At 36.1% G+C, this 6,000-nt stretch overlaps 1 protein-coding gene across 1 annotated transcript in view; it reads right to left on the reverse strand.

Annotated features, from left to right (window-relative positions):
- LOC128984602 (protein arginine N-methyltransferase 1-like) overlaps positions 1-5,133 on the reverse strand; it is a 49,614-nt gene extending 44,481 nt beyond the window's left edge. The window contains exon 1 of the mRNA XM_054403939.1: positions 5,005-5,133. The gene's annotated coding sequence lies outside the window, so the exon portion shown is untranslated. The remainder of the gene's footprint in view (positions 1-5,004) is intronic.
- Between the last annotated feature and the right edge of the window lie 867 nt (positions 5,134-6,000).

Here is a 6,000-nt window from a genome sequence, read left to right on the forward strand (position 1 = left end):
GGTAGGCCTAGTGTTTTTAGGGCACTTGTATTTTCAGATAAGGTATCAATGAAGTTTCTCAAAGCCTGGAGATATGTTTAGTATTTCATCCAAGTAACATGTAGCAAGTTTACGCTTATTTTGGAATCTAGATACAAAACTTTGCCAAGTAATGGTATAATTGACATCAGTTATGGGGAGATTCTTTGCTAACCTCAATGCATCATTTGTACATGAGCCAATAAGGTACATGAACCGTTCAATGTTTGACAATGATTTATTTTCATGCACTAGTTGTCTAAATAAATTATAAAAGGTAGGCCATTCTTTGAAGTTGCCAGAAAATGAAGGGAAACTAATTTTAGGTAACTTTGCTTGGCTTTGTACGGGCAAATGGTTAGTTTCAGATCTAGAACTAGGTGGTTGTACTTTTCAATTTCGGGAGGGACAATCTTTGACATAACAGTTAAAATGTAGTAATATTTGTCACTAACATTATCAGAAAGCTCTTCTACTTTACTATAATCTGATTCATCTAATTGACTTTTCAAAGCAATTATTTCTGATTGGAGTGTGTTAAATTCCTCAAATAACTCATGAATGGATGCACTACGAATTTTAAAGGATTCACAATCTTCAGACTCGGTGGTTATTCCTAAGCTTAAGCCTAGATTATAAACTTTGTCTATTTTCTTTAAAGCACAATTTCTACGAAACTGGACCGCATCAAGTTGGCTTTTAAGTTTCTTAACTACTTCATCCGTCATGTTACTAGAAGTGGGTTAGAAGAAACTAGTTTGAATTGTTGTAGTCTAACAATGGGACCAATTGTGGCTTTACATACAAGGTAAAGTAATTGAAAAGGGTCAAAAGAACAAAAAATGAATAAGAGATGTAAATTCAGGTCCAATATCCCAAAGCTTAGACTGTGATTGTGTAACTTGTTGTTTCCTGGATGGGAAAACAGCACAATGTGAATCTGTTGATTCCTTGGTGGAAAACAGTAATCTTCAAACTGTAGAAATTGATAAAAATGGACTTACAATAGATGCCGTGCACAATTAATGTGGCTGCGAAGGAAGGACCATAATGTTTTTGATAATTTGATTTTAAATGCACTTTTGTTAGACATAAATGTAACACTCACTTCATATTTTAATTCTTTATTTTACAATATTATTCTTGTATCATTGTTTTTACTTATTTTTATAACATATGTTTCTATTTTGTTTGTACAGTATATATAATAACTGCACTACACTGTATTGGGTTGATTATATATCAATTGGGCCTTAACAGTGGACTGACTGCACACAAAATGTCATCTACTAGGGTCTTAATTTAGTCTTTTGATGATAGTATATGCCCTTAACAATTTGTTTATGGCATTTTCAAATGATTTTATGTAAAAACAAACAGAAAATAACAAAAAAAATTTCACCAATTTACCCACGTGGGGTAATTTGGAGGTAAAATTTAACCTCCTTCCCCCCAATGGCCTTTTAAATTATTATCTTCTTTAAATATAAATAATTGTAGTTTAGAATGTCCTTTTTCTTGTAGGGACAGATTTGGAACATTTTCTCTACATCTGTATAGTGTATGGTAAAAAATATTAATTTAAAACGAATGCAATTTCTAGGCTCGGAGATTTTGAAAAAACGGATAAATCGTTTTATTTTTTTCTATTTTTTTTAGTTACGTACATGTCTAAGCAAAATTATTTTTTATTACCTACTAGAAAATATGTAAACAATGTTTTAGTGGTTTTAAAACCTAGCCTAATTTAAACATTTCAAAAAGGGTTAAATAATTATTTTTAAAATTTACCTCCAATTTACCCCACCACCGATTTCCCCCATTCTACCCTAATAAACTAAACTAAACTCACCTAACCTAACCCAACCCAACCTAACCCATGCTTAGGTTAACAATGTGAAATAATGACCGATTTTGGGTAAACCCTGGATAAGTTAGGTTAGGTTAGTATTAAGTTATTGACGCATAGTAAAAATAAATTGAGTACAGTTTCTTAACTTAGCTATGCTAATACCGATTATTAGTAAACCTTAATTCGATATTTACACTATCAGCAAGTTTGGTTGGTTAGGTTAGGTTATGACAGTTAATTTTAAAATAACTCAATATACCTTGTAAATGTATCAATTATTAAACGATATTTTCAATTTGATAGTTTCAATCGATAGGGCCTAAGTTAAGTTAGTCCAGTTAAGAAACTGTACCCAAAAAGTTTTTCATGCGTCTAAAATCACCGATGTGCTTAAAATAGTCTAATTTAGGTAGATAAGGCAATAAACTGTAATATAACATAGGCTACACAGAAAACATTTTAACATAACAGAAAACATGTTTTTTTTTCAATTGACTGGTCATTTCTTAATAACATATCTAATAGTAGCTCTTTTGAGTTATTCATGGAAAAGTTCCATGAAAAATTATATTTATGTATTCCCATCAAACCGGTAAAGAAAAATCCTCATGTAAAGCGCCGTGGAACTGGAAATGCTTGGTTCACAAATGACCTCCGTCAGCTCCGTGAAGAAACTTTAACATGTTACCATAATTTATTATGGGCGTCCAAGTACAACATCAATGTGGGATTCTTCAAGCAGACCTACATGGATGCTAGGAAGGACTATAAAGCAGCCATTAAAGATGCTAAACTTCACTTTAACGCCAAGATTATCGAATCGTCCTCTAACAAATGTAAGACAGCCTGGTCTGTTATAAATTCAGCTAGGATTAGCTCCAGCAAGGCGGGCGTTGTACCCATAACTGCGGATGAGTTCAACCAATACTTCATCTCATCTGTGGCGGATGTTCAGAAAACTGTCAATCTCAATCAACCTGCTTCTACTTACCTGCTCAACAATTTTGCTGTATACCCGAGGTCACCTTCAGATGGAAGCCAGTGAGCTGAGATGATGTCGCAAAGTTGATACTAAACATGAAAAGTGGAAATTCCAAAGACATATATGGTATCAATAGTGATTTTGTAAAGGAAGTGGCCCACTTTATAGTGGCCCCACTTACACATTGCATAAATGATTGCTTTACTAGTGGTGTCTACCCCTTGTGCCTGCAATCCTCAAAAACTGTACCAATCTACAAGAAAGGTGACACTAGTTCTCCACGATGCTACAGGCCGATCTCTGTGGTGCCTTGTTTTTCCAAAATCGTTGAATCAGCAATGAAACACCAGGTAAACAAATTTTTTGAGACTAACTTTTTGTTTTCCAAATTTCAGTTTGGTTTTCGGAGAGGGCTGTCTACTGTGGATGCGGTCGAGAGCCTTGTACAGAAGGTTGTAGATGGTTTTGAAAACCACTCACATACTACTTTAACAACTTTATGTGACCTTACCAAGGCTTTCGATTGCGTTCCGCATGAGATACTCCTCACAAAATTAAGGCATTATGGCATTGTTGGTGTGGAGCTTAGCCTATTTCAATCTTACCTAGAAAATCGCTCGCAGAGAGTTCAATAATGCCCTCTCTGACGTAGCTCTGATCAAAAGTGGAGTACCGCAGGGTTCGGTACAGGGCCCATTCTTGTTCCTTGTACATGTAAATGATCTCTCTTCAAACATAGGTGTAAACTCAGTTGTCTTTGCAGATGATACAACCTTTTTTTGTAGTGGTTCTAATGTAAATAGTCTTGTATTGTTAATGAATAATGCTCTAAATGATGCTAACTCTTGGTTTGAAACAAATGGGTTACTTTTGAATGACTCTAAAACTCAGAATATTTTATTCACTCTTGGTAAACCTGATCTTGGGCTTTTAGATGTGGAAAAAAATGTAAAACTTTTGGGAATCTGGCTTGATTTTTCTCTCTCTTGGTCTTCCCATATTGAATCCCTGTGTGTTAGGCTCAACAGGGTAATTAATCTGTTAAGAAAACTTAGAAATCTTGTTCCTAAGCCATATCTGAAAATATCTTATTATGCTTTTTTTAATGGCATCTTGAGTTATGGTCTGTTATTGTGGGGAAATGGAGCAGATGTCAAAAAACTTCTTGTGCTACAGAAAAAGGTCTTTAGGATTGTAAGTGGTGCGCCCTTGGATGCACATTGCAAGCCTCTGTTTCAGTCTGAACAAATACTGACTATTGTAAATATGTATATATTTGTCTGCTTGGTACGAGTTAAAACAAAACTAGAGAGTTACGCTTGTAGAAGCTCGGTGCACTTGCATGTGACCAGAAACAGTAATCTGCTAGATGTACCTTTTGTGAGACTATCGAACTATGGTCATAGTTTTCCAGTCACGGACACTCAAATTTAGTTGTCAAACAGTTATAATCTAACCTAACCTAACCAACCAAACTTGCTGTAACATTTCGAAATTCTGTTTTATATTCACCACATGACTTTTCTATTATCCAATGGAATTACTCGAATTAAAATTAAAATTAAATAGCATGATTTGTCTAGGGGGGGGGGGTAGTATTCCAGTCGCGGACACGGCTTCCATATTGGTTAGTTGGCAGATTTTGTGACGTCACGTTTCACCTGGGGGGGGTAGTTTTCCGGGGGATAGTATTCCGCATCCCCTTGTACTCTACATCCATATTGTACTCTTCCTTGAAAAATGTTTAACCAACGTAATATCTACGGTACCTATCGTTGACCATCCCATATGCAATTGTATTGTCTATTGGGAAATAGGCCTAAAGCTTTGATTTGATTAAGTTAGTAATAAGATTAATCTTCCGGATCCTAAATACTTTAGAAGTGTGTAAATGACATTTATTCCAAGCAAGAACCTTCATCAAATGGATTTACAAAATATAGGATCCTTGATGACCAAACAAAGGGCGCACGTTGTCAACAATTTACAACCAGAGAGGCACAACACAACAACAGTGATGCAACCCAAGGAACCAAGTATGTCGACTATGTAACTGGGGCAAATTATTCAAACATTCAATAGTTGCAAACTACTGATTAAACAACTGTTTCCAAAATAACTAACATTAAATTACCAAAGTTAATCCACTTACCGAAATAAAGTAGTTTCACAAGGTCAGCTAGTGCTAGAAAGAAAAGGAGGAAGCCGGTCCGGTCGGTACTATACATAACCAAAAAAGCTGAAGCAGAAGTCAGGGTTTAATTGCAAAGAGGAATGGATCAGTAATATCTATGCTTGTATACTAAATAAAATTACATTAAAAATACCCCCACCACCACAAACCCGAAGACTACGCGAATTTCCATGCCTATTGTATTTATTACTTAATGGGACAATAAATCTCTTCAATCTCTCTTGAAATCTCTTGAGTACCGGGGACCGAGCCTTGCAAGGTTCTGGGATAGATAAAACCATTGACTACGAATAAGTTTTATCTATCTTATCTATATATATAAAAGAAAAAGCCCTCACTGACTGACTCACTCACTCACTCATCACTAATTCTCCCACTTCCCATTTACCTAGGAGGCTGAAATTCGGTACACCGATTCTTTGGGCATTAAATAGGACAACTAAGTAGATTTTATTCTGATCGGGCTTTCGGGCTCCGCCCCAGTGGCTCTGGAGTTTCCCATGTTAACCTTATGATGTTTCATATTTAAAAGGAAGTACCTGGGGACCGAGCTTTGCTCGGGGAAAATCATTAGTCCACTCTGAAAGCAGTCTTAGTACTATATTGGAGATACAAAAATCCATTCCCAAACTCCACACGGCTCGCCTTTACTACGTCCTACAAGATTTCCTACGTCATGGATCTTTTCCCCTCCATTTCCATATAGCACTTAAGAATTGTAGATACCTTAATCTAATCGTTATTAACAGTTCCCACACTCCGGACAGCTCACCTTGACTACTTCCTTCACCACTTCCAACGTAGCGGACCTGTTTTCCTCCCTTTCCATAGCATTTTAGGATTGCAGATACCTTAATCTAATCGTCATAAACAGTTCCCACACTCCAGACTACTCGCCTTGACTACATCCTTCACCACTTCCTACGTCGCGGACCTGTTTTCCTCCCTTTCCAT

The sequence above is a fragment of the Macrosteles quadrilineatus genome, unplaced genomic scaffold, assembly GCF_028750875.1.
Source record: "Macrosteles quadrilineatus isolate MER2022 unplaced genomic scaffold, UCM_ALF_1.0 Scaffold_2__2_contigs__length_208266976, whole genome shotgun sequence".
In the NCBI taxonomy this organism is placed as follows: domain Eukaryota; kingdom Metazoa; phylum Arthropoda; class Insecta; order Hemiptera; family Cicadellidae; genus Macrosteles; species Macrosteles quadrilineatus.